Source organism: Nyctereutes procyonoides, unplaced genomic scaffold (genome assembly GCF_905146905.1).
Source record: "Nyctereutes procyonoides isolate TBG_1078 unplaced genomic scaffold, NYPRO_anot_genome, whole genome shotgun sequence".
NCBI lineage: Eukaryota > Metazoa > Chordata > Mammalia > Carnivora > Canidae > Nyctereutes > Nyctereutes procyonoides.
In genome coordinates this window covers 4,391,788-4,410,516 of record NW_026575042.1, presented here as the reverse complement: position 1 = coordinate 4,410,516, position 18,729 = coordinate 4,391,788, and the positions used below count along the sequence as shown (strand labels likewise).

The following is an 18,729-nucleotide window of genomic DNA, read 5'->3' as shown; positions in this document are numbered from 1 at the left end:
ACCTCTGTTAGGGAGTCCCATCTTGTCAAGGTAGTCCAGACTCCTCCTGCTTTATTTGTGGAAGGAATCTACATGTGTATTTGTATTGCTTAGGGGCTTGGAAGGAGATAAGTGTTTTGTCCGTTCAACAGCCTGCTCTCGTGACCTGGTCTCTTTAGACACTTGTTCTGTTGGGTCACTGGTAACCCTCATTGACTTGGCTGGCACACGCACAATATGTACCCTATCAGCGGAAGGGGAGGGGCAAGATGGCGGAAGAGCAGGGTCCCCAAATCACCTGTCCCCACCAAATTACCTAGATAACCTTCAAACCATCCTGAAAATTTACGAATTCGGCCTGAGATGTAAAGAGAGACCAGCTGGAATGCTGCAGTGAGAAGAGTCCGCGCTTCTATCAAGGTAGGAAGACGGGGAAAGAGAGATAAAGGAACAAAAGGCCTCCGAGGGGGAGGGGCCCCGCGAGGAGCCGGGCTGAGGCCGGGGCGAGGGTCCCCAGGACAGGAGAGCCCCGTCCCGGAGGAGCAGGAGCTGCACCAACCTTCCCGGGCGGGCGGAAAGGGGCTCGCAGGGAGTTGGAGCAGGACCCAGGAGGGCGGGGATGCCCTCGGGCTCCCGGGGACACTAACAGACACCTGCGCCCCGGGAGAGTGCGCCGAGCTCCCTAAGGGCTGCAGCGCGCACGGCGGGGCCGGAGCAGCTCGGCGGGGCTCGGGAGCGGCTCCAGGGAGGGAGCTGCGGGGCGGGAGCGCAAATCCAACATCACAGGCCCCGGAGCACAGGGCGCCGGGACACAGCCCAGGATCCGGCCTCCCCCCGGGACAGGCAGAGGCCGGGAGGGCCCAGGACAGCGAGGACGCTCCTGCCCCGAGCTGAGCAGATCAGCGGCCCCGCCCCGGAGCCTCCAGGCCCTGCGGACGGAGAGCCGAGAGCCCCGAGCCCCGTAGTTCCTGCGGAGGCTGAATCCAGGCTTCCAGAGTTGCCATAGCAACTGCAACTGTTCCTCCTGAGACCTCACGGGGTAAACAACCCCCGCGGAGCCCTGCAGCAGGCAGGGGCAGAGCAGCTCCCCCAAGTGCTAACACCTGAGAATCAGCGCAACAGGCCCCTCCCCCAGAAGACCAGCTAGAGGGACCAGTGATACTCCCCCGTGTTCCAATACAACTTGTTTTTGGCCACTCTGCACTGAGCAAAATGACTAGAAGGAAAACCTCACTTCAAAAGAAAGAATCAGAAACAGCCCTCTCTCCCACAGAGTTACAAAATCTGGATTACACTTCAATGTCAGAAAGCCAATTCAGAAGCACTATTCTACAGCTACTGGTGGCTCTAGAAAAAAGCATTAAGGCCTCACGAGACTTCATGACTGCAGAATTTAGATCCAATCAGGCAGAAATTAAAAATCAATTGAATGAGATGCAATCCAAACTAGAAGTCCTAACGACGAGGGTTAACGAGGTGGAAGAACGAGTGAGTGACATAGAAGACAAGTTAATGGCAAAGAGGGAAACTGAGGAAAAAAGAGATAAACAATTAAAGAACCATGAAGACAGATTAAGGTACCCTATCAGCTCATTTGAGGCAACCTGGTCCCTCAAGGTTGATGGTACTAAGTGCCTTTCAGGCTTTTGGAGCTCAAGATGTATATTGTAACACCCTGAATAGCCCTTCTAGGAGACTGTTCCTTGTGAAGTATATCCCCCCCGCCCCCCAAGAAGAAGGGCAGATGAGCCAGGGAACCATCTGGCAGCTAGTCCACCTGGGGACTGTAGGTCCCCAGTTTTAAACCTACTGCCTAATAAGGAACCTTGTGGGGGAGGGTCCCTCTGCTCAACGCTGTGCAGGTGTTTAAGGACCAAACAATCTCTTTAGGCCTGTGGGGTCTTGGCTATCCAACCTACAGTATCAAAATTCATAGTGCTCATTCAGGAGCATTACAAGTCAGAGTAGCCGGGGACCTGCAATTGGGCAAAAGTCCAGATAGGCTGATCAAAGGATGAACTGTTGGGGTACAAGGCATCTGCTTATTTCCAAGGTCTAATATACACCAATGTACATACTTATTCCACCTTATGATAAAGCTGGAGAATCTGGACTGTCTTGACAAGGCGGGTTCTGACTGGCTGCAGAGATAGTCTGCCACAAGAAGCACCTGGGAGCCTTGATCACTGGAGAGCATGGGACTTCATCAGGCAGCCAGTCCAAATGGGCAGTGTCACCAATTGAAGAATGTTGCCCTAGAAGGATTTTTGTGGAATGGGCTTTCTTTGCTCTGGAGGTGATTCTCAACTGACACCAGGCACACAGTCTGGAGGTCCCGGTGTCCTTACCAGACTGATGGGCTACATACTGTGCTTGTTCAAGCTGCACAGGTTAGGGTGGCCAAGGTCCTAGAACAGGACCATGTATCTTGAGGCCGTTTCGTGGAGGGGGCTGTTGGGAGTACCTGATATCTATCTAATTCCAAGTCTTAACCTACACACATGTGTTTATCCCCCACTGCTGGGCAAGGGGGATACTCAAGTACCCTCTAGTAACAGATATCTGGGAGCCTTGATGGTTGAGAAAGCTTGGGAATGCCTCAGGCAGCCAGTCTAAATGGGAACAAACTACTATCACTTAAACCTGATGCCTCAGAAAGATTTTTCTGGGCATGGGCACCCTCTTCCCCAGAGGCTACGTGGGTTTTAAGGACTGGTCTGAGCCCCACAGGCCTGAAGGGCCCTGAGAGCGCAAGGCTGGTAGACAGAGTGCAGATGGTCTCTGCATGGGGGGCAGGGTGGGCAAGCATCTGAAACAGGGCAGCTACAGGGAGAGGCCTGGTTGGGGAGTGAGCTATTGGGGGTACCCACATCTGCCTAATTCCAAGCCATAACCTACACAAGGCACATATTCCTTCTGAAGGAAAAGCCAGAGAAATCTCAAGTATATTGCCAGGGCTGGGAGGGGATGGGGCCTTGTACAGGGTGGCCCCATCTGCCCTAGTTCCAAACCCTAACATATACACATGAGCATAAGCATCGGCTTTTCCTCCATCCCTGTTTTTACTCAAGTTGCCTAGGATCACATCCCCAAATAAACAACTTGCATATAAGTTTTAATGGTAAGGTCTGATTTCAGGGAGATCGGGCTATAAAAATTCTTTTTAAAACTTTTAAATTTAAATTCAAGTTAATTCATGTGTAGTGTAGTATTAATTTCAGAGGTGGAGTTTAGTGATTCATCATTCATCAGTTGTATGTAACATCCAGTGCTCAATGTATCACGTGCCCTCCTTAATGTCTATCACCCAACTACCCCATCCTTAAAATTTCTTTTTTTTTTTCATATTATAGAATCAGCTTTTCAAAGATACACAGTAAAGGAAAGGAATAAGATTTACTCCAGATTTGTGAAGATTCATGTAAGAATTCCTTCCTCCCATATGTACTCCTTCTCTCAAGGCCACCCGCCCCAAATTCCATTCCACCATCACTTCTTGCAATGTGGTCTTAGGTGAGACCACTCCAGTGCAGTAAGTCACAGCCACTTCTCTCTGCAAAAAGCCCAAAGTAGACGCAGATGGCATATTACTAATGTATGGCGGGGGCAAAGAGTTGCTACTATGGAAATCTTTTCACTCTGAATAATCTCAGATACAGGGATCCCTGGGTGGCGCAGCGGTTTGGCGCCTGCCTTTGGCCCAGGGCGCGATCCTGGAGACCCGGGATCGAATCCCACATCGGGCTCCCGGTGCATGGAGCCTGCTTCTCTCTCTGCCTATGTCTCTGCCTCTCTCTCTCTCTCTCTCTCTCTCTCTCTCTCTGTGACTATCATAAATAAATAAAAATTAAAAAAAAAATCTCAGATACAAACCTAGCCAATAAAATTTCTGTGGCTCAGTTGGTTAAGCATTGGCCTTCGGCTCAGGTCATGATCCTGGAGTCCCCAGATCCAGCCACAAGTTGGGCTCCCTGCTCAGTAAGGAGTCTGCTTTTCCTCTGCCCCTTCCTCTGCTCCTTCTTCTCTCTCTCAAATAAATAGATTCTTAAAAAGGAAAAAGAAAAAAAGCTAGAAAAAAAATTTCTGTTCAGAAAGCACCTTCAACCACAAGTTCTACTTAACTCAAAGCAGACACCTGGAATATTTGATAAACGCATTATTCTTTAGCACTTGATCTCTTTTGTCCATATTCCTGGTTATAATTATAACATGGACTAAGTTAAGCAACTTGGGAAGCAATTTATCACTTTTACCATAGTATTCTACTAAAAAATATATATATATGGTTTCTTGACCAAATAATTTGTGATCATTGGACTTTTTTTTCCTTAAGATTTTATTTATTTATCTGAGATAGAGCAGAAGCAAGCATAAGCGGCAGGGAGGGGGCAGAGGGAGAGGGAGAAGCAGACTCTCCACTGAGCAGGGAGCCCAACTCAGGGCTCAATCCCAGCACCCTAGGATCATGACCTGAGCCAAAGGCAGAGGCTTAACAACTGAGCCACCAAGGCACCCCCACATTGGACTTTTGAGCAATTGTTGCTAACAGCTAGTGTTTTACAGAATAAATTCCTGACTCTCGTGCAAATATAAAATAAAGTATAGGTCAAAGATGTTACTTAACTCACTGACAAGTTAGAGAACTAAGATATTACAACTGGTTCAAAGAATTATTCAAAGATCCACATATATATAAGCAGTCAATAATGCTGAAATGTATTTACAAATTGGGACAAAACTAGAAGAACTTGAGGAGATAGGGAATTTGATTGCATTTGCACATATAGAAATTTATCTGCATGTCTGTGGGCAAGAGCCATTTGCTTTGCTCTCTACAATTCATAGACTTACAAAAGTGCTCGAGGACAAGGATTACCCAGTGAGTTTGGTTAGATAGATCCACTTGTTTTTCCATTGCACACACTCAGTCATTAGTTGGCTCTGTTTCAGCATCTTTCACATCTCTCCCTACATTGTTTTATTTAATCCTCTCATTTCATAGATAAATAAAAGAAGGCCTAAATGAAAATAGCAGCCATTGTCTTATATTTGTGACAAAGAAGGGCAATTCAAATTTGAAGTTCAAGCCACTTGCTTCTCCAGGACAGTGCTGGACCTGTACTTTTTTTTTTTTTTAAGATTTTCTATTTATTTGAGAGAGAGAGCAAGCATGAGCAGGGGGAGAAGCAGAGGGATAGGGAGAAGCAGAGTCCTTGCTGAGCAGGAAACCTGACACAAGGCTCAATCCCAGGACCCCAAGATCATTACCTGAGCCTCATGACCTGAGCCAAAAGCAGATGCTTAACCAACTGGGCCACCCAAGTTCCCCTATTTGCCAAACTTTGAATAAAGTCAGAGCCTTATGTTGTTTCTACACTGTGTGCACAAATTACTATCCACAGATAAACGTGAAGTTTGTGATCAAAAAAACAAGAATTGGGGATCCCTGGGTGGCACAGCAGTTTAGCGCCTGCCTTTGGCCCAGGGCGCGATCCTGGAGACCCAGGATCAAATCCCACGTCGGGCTCCCTGTGCAGGGAGCCTGCTTCTCCCTCTGCCTATGTCTCTGCCTCTCTCTCTCTCTCTCTCTCTCTCTCTCTGTGTGTGTGTGACTATCATAAATAAATAAAAATTTTTAAAAAACTTAAAAAAAAAAAGAAAAGAATTGCTTTGAATTTCACAAACCAAAAATAGGTTACCCCTACATTGCTGGTTTCTCAGTTTCCGTTTTCTCTCGAAAGAGTTTAAGGAAAATACAAACCAGCAGGGGATTCCCACCTCGGTAAACAGGGCTGTGATCTTTCACTGAAACTAAACTGTCAAACTCTTTCTCCACTTTCCCTACTTTAAAATTCTCTGCATCCTCTAATACTTTGCCAGGGACAAAGTTCTTTTTTTTTTTTTTTTTTATGACAGTCACAGAGAGAGAGGGAGAGAGAGAGAGGCAGAGACACAGGCAGAGGGAGAAGCAGGCTCCATGCACCGGGAGCCTGACGTGGGATTCGATCTCGGGTCTCCAGGATCGCGCCCTGGGCCAAAGACCGGCGCTAAACCACTGCGCCACCCAGGGATCCCCAGGGACAAAGTTCTTCACAGAGTGGCCACTATATAGTTCAAAAAGGGATCTTGATATGGACTATGGGCTGAAAATGCTTTGAATCAACAATGGTAGAGACATGAAATAAAGCAAAATGCCAAGACAGGGAATCAGATAGTTAGTTTTGTTAGTTTGCAAGTACAATGGGATAAGATGGAGGGACAATTGGGTCAGATTTCCCAGTGTCTGGTGGCACTAAGCAAGGTTCAGCTGCTTGAAGGGCTTATGACATATGACTACAATCATCCAAGGAAGTTAAAAAGTAGCAAGGAACCAGAACAATCAAAGTTACCTACAAGAGAAGGTATCTTGATTTATTTCCTCTTGCCCTGCTTGCTATACTATTATATGGCATTGGCTTCCTTGTACTTGCGTAGAGAAAGGATTTGTGGTCCTATTGTTCTTCCTTCTGTATTACTGATAAGTGAAAGGGCAAAGGTGGAAGGTTATGCCCAGTTGGCAAGTTCTGACACTAAATCAGTTGAACTAAGGAGGAGACACATGAGATTGTCATGGACAGAGATATCTGGCAGTCCAGTTAGAAGTAAATCATAAGAAAAGGGAAAAAAAGGAAGCAAGTCATAAGACTTATTTCTACAGAGAGGCAGTGGCTAATCCATAGTAGACACTCAATAAATACAGAATGAACAGGGGAGGAACAGAGTTAGAGACCACAGCCAATTTCACTATCTGGTTACTTGTTATAAGGTTCTTTAAATTCATATTGGGACTTGATCCACAATATTTAAACTTGACACTCCAGAGGGAGGTCAGACGAGACATTCTCAAAGAAAGCTGGTTTATTTTTTTTATTTTAAAGATTTTTATTTATTTATTCATGAGAAACACAGAGAGAGCACAGCAGAGACATAGGCAGAAAGAGAAGGAGGCTCCATGCAGGGAGCTCGACATGGGACTTGATTCTGATACTCCAGGATCATGCCCTGGGGCAAAGGCAGGCTCTCAACCGCTGAGCCACCCAGGCTTCCCAAAGAAAGCAGTTTTAAAATGCCTACCCTGGGCATTTCTCTCTGTCTCTCATGAATGAATAAATAAAATCTTTAAAAAAAAAAAAAAAAAAAAAAAAGAATGCCTATCCTCAATGTAGTATTGTAGTTTGGGATATGGTGCCACCTGTTGGTCAATGGTAAATTTGTTTTCAAGTTCAGGGTAGATAAGCAAAGTCAAAGGTCCAGACAGGTACTGTCCAATTTATCTGTTACTCAAGCCACATACGTGGCAAATACATAGAGAACTGAAGACCATGTGAGCGCTAGCAGGTGTTAGCAATTTCTGTAGAAATGGGCAAAAACTGTGGGAGGCATTTCTTGAGAATAGAGATGATGAGGGGCACCTAGGCGGCTCAGTGGTTGAGTGTCTGCCTTTGGCTCAAGGCGTGATCCCAGGGTCCTAGGATTGAGCCCCCCATCAGGCTCCCTGCTCAGTGGAGAGTCTGTTTCTCTCTCTCCCTCTCCTTCTACCCCCCATCCTGCTCGTGCACTCACTCTCTCTCAAATAAATAAACATTTTTAAAAAGTGATATATATATATCAAGATATAGATATAGATATATCAAGATGTTGATTGTAACACTGAAATGGTAAAAAAAAATCGGAAGATACCTCAGTGATTATTGTGGAGTATTGGCTATGTAAATCAAGACACATCCAAACCATGGAATCCTAGGTAACCTTAAGGAAAAATTAAAGAGAACAACAAAAGAACAAAAATGCATTAAAAAATGGTTTTCAAAATATTGGACATCAGGTAATAAAGGACAGTAATCCTTATGGGACTCTATAATATGGCTTGTATAGCCAGGCACAGTCTAACTCCTCCCTGCTTCATGGACCTCATCTTATGCTTTGTTCTCTCTGCTCGAGCCGCACTGAGCATGTGTTCATCCCTCACACCAGGATCCCTCTCACAACAGGGCCTTTGCACGTGCTCTTCCCTTTATCTTTTTTTTTTTTTAAAGATTTATTTATTTGTTCATGAGAGGCACAGAGAGAGGCAGAAACACAGGCAGAGGGAGAAGAGGGCTCCATGCAGGGAGCCCGATGCAGGACTCGATCCCAAGACTCCTGAGATCACACCCTGAGCTGGAGGCAGACGCTCAACCACTGAGTCACCCAGGCATCCTTTCCCTTTACGTTTTTAACTACCACCCAGCTTTCAGATCTCAGCCTCCTCAGGCTCTCCCTGTTCTTCTGACTAGGAACCCCTAATCTTTAAGCTTTCCACTCCTACAAATATGTACTCTCAGAACAGCATTTTTCTCATCCTTCAACCTCTCATTTGTCATAATATATATTCATGTGTATAGATACATACAACTGTTTTGATTAATGTCTTTAGCCTCATTGGTGTCTAAGTAGACAGGGCCTGTGTTCATTTTCATTCTCTATTGCATCAACACCTAGCACAAAACATTCCATAACTGTTTGTTAAATGTGTGTATCAGCGAATGCAATTCTTACTTGTGATTTTCAAAATGCTTACCAACTAATATGATACAGATACTTCTCATTCAGTACTTGAGATAGCCATATATTACCAGCATAAGTGTACATGTCAACACCAACTATATATTAATCCTGACTGTATTATGATACCAAGCGTTTTGTTTTTTTTTTTTTTAAGTAATCTCTACACCCAATATGGGGCTTGAACTCACAACACCAAGATCAAGAGTTGCATGCTCTTCTGACTGAGCCAGCCAGGCGCCCCCCACAATACTATGGGTTCTAACATAAACGTACTGCTTTCATTCTGACCTGTTACAGGATTTACATGGGACTGTAAATAATTAAATAATAAATTTAAAATAACACAAAAATCAAATCAGATCTAGATCTATTTGCTTAGTTTGATTTAGACATGGAACAGTTAGGATTAATATCAGCTGCATATAATAGAAAATACAAATTAAAAATGAATAAGTCTTGTGGTTCCTGGCTGGCTGAGTCAGAAGAGCACATAACTCTGAATCTCAGTGTCGTGAGTTTGAGTCCCACACTTTATATACAAATTACTAAAAAAGATAAATAAACTTTAAAAAATGAATGTCTTACATATAAGTTTTCATCATCACACATAGATACACAAACCCAGTTTGGTATGGACACTCTAAAATATCATCAGGAACATAAGCTCTTTAAGCTTTCCACTTCTCCATTTCCAGAACTCTTGTCTTTATGGTCTAAGATGGCTGTTGGAGTTCTGGCCATTACATTTACATTCTAAGCAGCAGGATAGAATACTAGGTGAAAAGAGAGAGAGAGAGAAAAGATATGTATCAATCTTTTAAAGCAGTTTTCCCAAAGCTGCCAAATGAATTTTAACTCCTTGCATCTCACTGGCAAGAATTTAACCATGTGGTTACACCTAGCTTCATGGGAGACTGGGAAAATGGAACCATATGATCCAGGTCATTATGTGACCAGCTAAAATCAGAGATTGTATGACTTTGGAAGATGAAGACAAGTTGAAATAGGTGACTAATGGTGTCTATTTCAGACAGACTCACATATTACTATCTTTTTAATGGGAGGGAATGCGTAGAAATTTAAGAAATTGGTTATAAGGAGTGGTTGGAAAGGGGTAAAAAGAAGAGGAGAATGGGAATGGAGTAATGCAGATGAGGACAGAGTTATACCTCTTTGGGAATACCTTTCTGTTATAGAGCCATAGTAATGTTTTACATGCCCTTCACATTCCCCCCAAAAATAAACAAGTAATTGTTTATAGGTCCTAGCCTAGAAGCTAGGACCTATCCAGATGTGTTGGGAATCCAAGATATAATACAAATAGTTAACACATGAACCTGGACTATAAATAAAAAACAGGGACACCTGGGTGGCTCAGTGGTTGAGCATCTGCCTTTGGCTCAGGGCATGGTCCCAGATTTCTGGGATCGAGTCCCACACTGGGCTCCTGCATGGAATGCCTGCTGCTCCCTCTGCCTGTGTCTCTGCCTCTGCCTGTGTCTCTCATGAATAAATAAATAAAATCTTTAATAAATAAATAACAAAATTTCACTAAAGATGAGGAAGAAAAGAACTACTCTAAGTAATCTTAGAAAACAGGATCTTAAAAAAAAAAAGAAAAGAAAAGAAAACAGGATCTTATCTGCATAATACAAGGTTAAAGACGGGGGCTCCTGGTTGACTCAGTTAAGCATTTACCTTCAGCCCAGGTCATGATCTCAGGGTCCTGAGGCCTCACATTGGGCCTCACATTGGGCTCCCTGCTCAGCAAGGAGTCTGCTTCTCCCTCTCCCGCTGCTCCTCCCCCAGCTCATGCTTTCTCTCTCTCTATCTCTCTCTATATATTTCTCTCTCTCTCTCAAATAAATAAGTAAAATCTTTTTTAAAAAATAGAAAAAAATTAAAGATGAAAATAAATGCTATATAAACACTGTAATCTAAGATAGAAATGTATTTTTCAAAGGAGTATGGGTACTTTATGTATACTTTATGAATAAATAAATAAGAATATTGTGTACAACGGAGAGGCTGGTTTCTCACCACTGAAAAAAAGTTACAAATAAGAAACCCCATAGTATTGGATTGGAATCAGAGATATTGCATAAAATCATGGTTATAAAATATATGGAGTTATATAGAGTTATATAGAAATACAGATGCAGGGACGCCTGGGTGGATCAGCAGTTGAGTGTCTGCCTTCTGCCCAGGGCATGATCCCGGACTCCTGGGATCGAGTCCCACCCAGGCTCTCTGCATGGAGCCTGCTTCTCCTTCTTCCTGTGTCTCTGCCTCTCTTTCTCTCTCTCTCTCTCTCTCTCTCTCTCTCTGTGTGTGTGTGTGTGTCTCTCATGAATAAATAAATAAAATCTTAAAAAAATAAACACAGATGCATATGTGCGTGGATTAGTAGAATACATGTATTTCCAGCATTTTCCACAGAAGGAGCCTAGAAGCAACGAGATCTCAGTAGTAGTGAGCACACTTAACACCCAGATATTGGTTTCTCTATACCATTCTTCAGTAAAAGAACCAGAATGCTTTGGAGAGTGGTTGATTCAAGGGCTGTGGCAGGGAAAATATAAGATGAATACAGAATATTTTGTGCTACCAGAAAGCAAGGAAATGCCGAAAAAAAGGAAGAGGAACCAAACCTGAAGAAGTTCTGAATGGCCAGAGTTAGAACAATTTGAGTATTAAAATAAATTTATGGTGTTGGATTATAACCCATAGAATAAGATAAAAATTATAAACCTATACTGATATAAATAAATAAATGGGAAAGAATTCTTACAGAATTCCAACTAATACAAGTAGAAAGGAGGGAAAGAGAAAAATCAATATTAGATAAGTACCACTGTGTTAATTTCTTGCAGACAACGTGGATACTAAAATCAGCAGGCAAAATTTGAGGAGAAACAGGATATTGGGCAGCCCCGGTGTCTCAGCGGTTTAGCGCCGCCTGCAGCCCAGGGTGTGATCCTGGAGACCCAGGATGGAATCCCACATCAGGCTCCCTGCATGGAGCCTGCTTCTCCCTCTGCCTGTGTCTCTGCTTCTCTCTCCTCTCTGTGTATTCTCATGAATAAATAAATAAAATCTTAAAAATAAAAAGAAACAGGATATTCAGATAATCTTAGATATTATCCAAGATATTTATGAACAAAAGGGGAACATAGTAACATTACAGTGGAGAAACTGTACAGGCTGTACCTTAACCAAATCATCAAGGTTAACCTGTGACAATTTTTTTAAAAGATTTTATTTATTTGAGAAGGAGAGACAGAGAGTAAGCAAAAGCACAAGAGCAGGGAGAGGGAAAAACAGCTTCCCCCCTGGAGCTGAAGGCAGATGCTTAACCCACTGAGCCATCCAGGTACCCCAAGGTGTAATAACATAACAATGTCATAAACTCGGTAATACGGTGCACTGAGAAGGACAAAAAATCATTTTCCCAAAATGCATAGCCTCATTCCAATCATGAGAAAACATCAAACAAGCCCAAATTGATGGATATCTTACAAAATTCCTGACCAATACTCTTTAAAATGTCAAGGTCGTGGAAGATAAGGAAAGACTACAAAATTGTCAGATTAGAAGACACTAAAGAGGGATTCCTGGGTGGCGCAGCGGTTTGGCGCCTGCCTTTGGCCCAGGGCGCGATCCTGGAGACCCGGGATCGAATCCCACGTCGGGCTCCTGGTGCATGGAGCCTGCTTCTCCCTCTGCCTGTGTCTCTGCCTCTCTCTCTCTCTCTCTCTGTGACTATCATAAATAAATAAAAAGATATAAAAAAAAAAGAAGACACTAAAGAGAAATAACAGCTCAAAGCTCTGTAAAATCCCAAGACAGGAAAAGGACATCAGTGAAACACTGCTGACATTCTAATAAGTTCAGTATATTAGATAATAGTAGGTTAATTTCTTGGTTTTAATCGCTGTACTTTGGTCATGTAAGATGCTAGAATTAGGTGAAGCAAAGTGCAAATATGTGGGAATTTTCTGAAATACTTTTGCAACTTTTCTATAATTCTAAAATTGATTAAAAGTAAAGTCTTTTTTTAAAAAAAGGTATGGTGGGATGCCTGGGTGGCTCAGCGTTTGAGCGTCTGCCTTTGGCTCAGGGAGTGATCCTGGGGTCTGGGATAGAGTCCTGCATCGGGCTCCTTGCAGGGAGCCTGCTTCTCCCTCTGCCTATGTCTCTGCCTCTCTCTGTGTGTCTCTCATTAATAAAAAAAAATAAAATAAAATAAATAAATAAAAAATGTAAAAAGGTATTCTTGTGGAGTACCTGGCTGACTCAGTCCATAGAGCATGCCACTCGATTTTGGGGATATGAGCTCAAGCCCCAAGTTGGGCCTAGATCTTCCTATAAAATACAATAAATACAATACAATATGTAGTTCTGCAAATGTCAGATGTCATATAAAAAAGTTAAATATGTTTTGGTGTTAATACTTTATTATATCTAACAGCTGTTGTTACATATACTTCATACTGCTTTAAAGAGAAGGAGTTTAAAATTGTTGCCTTGATGAAGGATAGTTGGAAGAAAGGCAGGCAGAGACAAGGTGCTGCACCCTAGGAGGAAACCTTTAAAAGTATTTTTACACCACCCTGGAAGGAGCTCCTTTCCCACGTGATAAAACTTGATTGGATGACAAGTGCATGAGGGTTAATCAAATTAAAATAGCCACCAACAAGCCCATAAAAACCCCTAGATTTAAATGTCAAATTAGCAACCCTCTCGGGTCCCCTCCCTCTTCTGGAGCTTTGTATTATCACTTTACTATTGCTCAAAAGTAAAGTGAGCTTTACTGCCCACTTTGCTTTGCTGCCCACCACTCTATCTGGTCTACCTCTTCATTCTTCCAAAGCGGTGTGACCAAAAACCGAGGGCAATTAAGTGAAGTCCTGTAACAACCTTGTTTTAGTAAGAAATATGCCATGAGCGGGCAGCCCCTGTGGCGCAGCGGTTTACCCTGGATGGAGTCCCATGTCAGGCTCTCTGCATGGTGCCTGCTTCTCTCTGCCTGTGTCTCTGTGTCTCTATGAATAAATAAAGTCTTTAAATATAATGGTGTATATATATATATGCCATTAAAAGAAATATGTCAGGAGTTTAGCTAAACTAGGTAGCCTATTGCTGCCTTGGCTTTTATTTTGTTTAGCCAAGCAGCCACCAGGGGGCTTAACTCACGTTAGCTGCCCCCCCCCCCCCCAAGCAACCGTTGTCCTAGGCAACCGTCTGCAGGGTCACAAGCAAATGTAAATTTCTGACAGGACTTCCTCAACAGCCCTGGTGACCAATTGTCTGTCCTCTCCCAGAACCTTCCTCTTGTACGCCCTAGAGATAAGAATCCTCGTGGAGTTTCCCCAGACCACACTGTTTTGGGTCTGAATTGACCAATTTGGCCTTCACTCAGGAACCCCAAAGCCCACCCCACCCAAGGAGAGTGATAAAGTCGTGTGTCCCAGGTCCTGTCACTCTCTGCCTGCACTTGCCTTGACCTTCCCAAGTGGCACCTTGACACATACTGTGTACTTCCTCCAGGTCTTGTGAGTAAAAATCCTTGTCTATTTTTATTTCTCTCATAATCTTTAGTTGAACCACAGCAACATCCACATCTTGCATTTCTTCAACAAATGTTAATTTAACAAAGTTCTAACAAATATATCTTGGACTTCTAGATTAGAAAAGAAACTAAGAAAGCAAAGGTGTGATGCAAGAAACCAGGGTGGAGGGGAAGACTCCCAACAGTACCATAAAGACATTGTGGGGCAGCTCCCGTGGCTCAGCGGTTTAGCACCACCTTCGGCCCAGGCCGTGATCCCGGAGACCCAGATGGAGTCCCATGTCGGGCTCCCTGCATGGAGCCTGCTTCTCCCTCTGCCTGTGTCTCTGCCTCTCTCTCTCTCTCTATGTCTCTCATGAATAAATAAATAAAATCTTAAAAAAAAAAAAAAAGATACTGTGGACCTCTCAGTGAAGCTGTTGAACATTTTTCTTTAAAACAAACTAACAAAATCAGTCTTTGTTTTTCCCTGATACTGACACTGAGTCTCATTGAGACAGAGGCTCAGGTGCGCTCAAGATTCAGCTCCCCCAGGAACCTACTGCCATGGCTGAGGAAGGCATGGCTGCTGGAGCTGTAATGGGTGTTCACACTGCTTTGCAAGACATGCTGAATACCTCCCTCATCCACAGCGGCCTAGCTCATGGAATTTGCTAAGTGGCCAAAGTCTCAGACAAGCTCCAAGCCCATCTCTGTGTGCTTGCATCCAACAGTGATGAACCTATGTATGTCAGGTGGATGGATGCCCTTTGTGCTGAACACCAAATTAAAGCTGATGACAACAAGAAACTAGGAGGATGGGTAGGCCTCTGTAAAGTCAACAGAGAGAAAACTCCATAAAGTGGTTGGTTGCAGTTGCATGGTATTTAAGGCAAAGCAGGCCAAGGATGTCATCCAGGGATACTTCACATGCAAGAAATAAACAAATAAAAAAGCTGATTCTTGCTGAAAAGGAAAAAAACAACAAAATCATTTAAAATCTCTAGAAATGGGGACACCTGGGTGGCTCAGTGGTTGAGCACCTGCCTTTGGCTCCCACAGTCCCAGGATTGAGTCCTACATCAGGATCCCTTCATGGAGCCGGCTTCTCCCTCTTGCCTCTGTCTCTGCCTCTTTGTGTGTCTCTCATAAATAAATAAATAAAATGTTTAAAATAAAATCTCTAGAAATGGTCCTGAGGACATATAGCCTACCAAGAAACATTTAGTTAAACAAAACAAAACAAATCAAAAACGAACAAAAATTCAGTGCAAACACTAAGTGTCTATGGTATTTAAGCTGAGACCCATTCCCTCCCTCCCCCACTCACACTCAGCAAGATGAACACTCAAAACCAGTACAGCCAAGAAAGAACAGATGGCTCCCTCTCCTCCCCCAGCTACCCTCTCCTCCCCCAGCTATTTCCTACATGGGGTATTTCCTATGAGGGGCAGGACATTAGCATTTCTCATCTTGTCCCCATCAATCTGTGGCTGAGGCTCACTTCCTATGAATGTGGCTGAGAAATGAGGGCTCTTTCTTCTGCCCAGATCCCACCTACGGCACTGAGGCTCTACCCTGCGGTGGCGCCACTGAGAATCCCCTGGGCTCTGATTGTCCTTGCCTCAGCTCCCCAAGCAGTAGTTCCACGGAAGAGGCAAGCCCAGAAGATGTGACGTTACTGCCCTCTCTACTGAGTGCTCAATTCCTAGGGCAAGAACGTCACTCAGAGAGAAGCCTGCCAACGCTACGCCACTCTTCAGAGCAACGGCTCAGAGATTTTGCCTAAGGGAAGAGGGATGAAAAACAGCTCTTAGGGGCGGCCCGGATGGTTCAGCGGTTTAGCGCCGCCTTTGGCCCAGGGCGTGATCCTGGAGGCCCGGGATCGAATCCCACGTCAGGCTCCCTGCATGGAGCCTGCTTCTCCCTCTGCCTGTGTCTCTGCCTCTCTCTCTCTCTCTCCCTGTGTGACTATCATAAATAAATAAAATTTAAAAAAAAATAAAAATAATAAATAAATAAATAAAATCTTTAAAAAATATTAGCGATGCACTATTCATTAAAAAGAAATCTATTTTGTCAAAGGAGACTGAATTGGATTGATTGAATTTGGGGAGCAATTTTTGCACCTGGGCTTTGCTGAAAACAATAGAATAGCCAGTGGGCAATTAGTGGAGTCTAACAGTGGTGTGGTCCAAGGAAGAGATACCAAAGAGAGGGGTACCCAAACCTGCACGTCCCAGTGTGACTTCCTGGGAAGGAAGCCTGGCAATCAGGCTTCCCCCAGCCCCAGGCAACATTAGAAAATTACCATAGGGAAAGGGAAGGATGGAGAGAGAATAGACTAGACTAAACCCGGCCAGTCACTAAACAAAGAAGGAAATAACAATAACAAGCCCTATTGGAAGGGTTACTACAACATTATCTAAAATGTCCAGTTTCCTTTTTTTCTTAAGATTTTATTTATTTAGGGACTCCTGGTGGCTCAGCGGTTAGGTGCCTGCCTTCAGCTCAGGGCGTGATCCTGGAGCCCTAGGATCAAGTCCCACATCGGGCTCCCTGCATGGAGCCTGCTTCTCCCTCTGCCTCTCTCTCTCTCTCTGTCTTTCACAAATAAGTAAAATCTTTTTTAAAAAATATTTCATTTATTTATTCATGAGATATACAGAGAGAGAGGCAGAGACAGATATATAGGAAGAGGGAGAAGCAGGCGCCATGCAGGGAGCCCCATGCAGGACTTGATCTGGGACCCAAGGATCACACCCTGAGTGGAAGGCAGACCCTCAACCACCGAGTTACCCAGGTGCCCCAAAAATGTCCACTTTCTGACCAAAAAAAAAAAAAAAAAATTATGGGACATGCAAAGAAAGTATTGAATATTGAAAAAAATTAAAACAAAAACAAAAACAGGCCATAGATACTGCAAGTGAGAGCAACCAGATGTCAGATTTAACAACAAAATGTTCTAAGTAGCCATTTGTTTAATGTTGGCCCAGCCTATAGATAGTGAAGTTATTGGCTAGAAATTCCTAGGGGCGCTCCCCATTTCTCCAGTGTTGAGGCCAGACCAGCCCATGTGGTTCTTCTGATTGCAAGATGCACCTTAGGCAACAACCATCAGGAAACATTGAAAAAAACCCAAGGTTTATTACTCACAAGTCCTAGAGGATACGTGGCACATCCAGGGCCATACAGTGAGATCGGGTACAGACAGAGAGAGCATAGGCCTGGGGTTTTGCCTTTACTGGGGTCAGGGGAGGGTTGCCTAAGGTTTTCCAGGTTCACTCTTTATTGGTGAATTTAAAACATAAAAGTAGAAACTAAAGTGTGTGAAGAGAAAAACATGGCCACTCAAATACCAGCAAACTAAATGCAGCAACTCAAAAATGATGCACCATGATCAAGAAAGATTTATCCTAGGAATGCAAGTTTGGCTTAACATCTGAAAAATAATTATTTTAATGCATCATATCACTAAAGTGAAAAAAGAATCCCCGCCCCCAAAAAAAAAGAATCCCATGATCATCTCAATAGACACAAAAAAGCATTTGATAAATTCAACACCTTTGGCAGCCTTGGTGGCTCAGCGTTTTAGTGCCGCCTTCAGCCCAGGGCATGATCCTGGAGTCCCAGGATCGAGTCCCACATCAGGCTCCCTGCATGGAGCCTGCTTCTCCCTCTGCCCGTGTCTCTGCCTCTCTCTCTGTCTCTGTGTCCCTCATGAATAAATAAATAAAATCTTCTTTAAAAATAAAATAAAATTCAACACCTTGTCATTAAAAAAAAAACATAAACACTCAACAAACTTCAACAAGAAGGGAACCTGACAAAAGAGCATCTATAAGAAACTCACAACTAACATATTTAATGGTGAAATACTTGATGTTTTTCCCCTTAAATCAGGAATAAAACAAGGATGTCCACCTTTGCTATTCCTGTTCAAAGTTGTAATAGAAGTTCTAGTCAGGGAAACTAGGCAAGGATAAAAAAGGCATCCAGATTGGAAAATAAATAAAATTAATAAAAATAAAATATTAAATTTTTTTTTAAACTTAAAAAGAAATTAAAATGGGAAAAGAGGGGCACCTCGCTGGTTTAATTAGTGGGACATGTGACTCCTGATGTTAGAACCCCATGTTGGTTGGGATGCCCAGGTGGCTCACTCAGTGGTTGAGTGTGTCTGCCTTTGGCTCAGGTCATGATCCCAGGGTCCTGGGATCGAGTCCTGCATTGGGCTCCCCTCAGGGAGCCAGCTTCTCCCTCTGCCTATGTCTCTGCCTCTCTGTGTCTCTCATGCATAAATAAATAAAATATTAAAAAAAAAGAACCCCATGTTGGGTGTGGAGATTGCTTGAAAAAAAAAAAGATAAGATAAAACAGGCGAAGTTGCTTTAGTCATAATAGCCCTAAAGTGGAAATAACCCCAATGGTCATTACTTGATGAATTAATAAATGAAATGTGGTATTTACAAACAATGGAATATTTGTCAGCCATGAAAAGGAATGGAGTGCTTTTATATGGATTCTATAACACAGATGAACCTTGAAAACATTATGCTAGGTGAAAACAGCCAGTCACAGAAAGCATTGTATGGTTCTCTTTGTGCAAGATG

At 43.4% G+C, this 18,729-nt stretch overlaps 1 pseudogene; it reads left to right on the top strand.

The window, feature by feature from the left end:
* The first annotated feature begins 13,044 nt into the window (after window positions 1-13,044).
* On the top strand, window positions 13,045-15,527 carry LOC129507161 (40S ribosomal protein S12-like; annotated as a pseudogene).
* The last annotated feature ends 3,202 nt before the right edge of the window (window positions 15,528-18,729 follow it).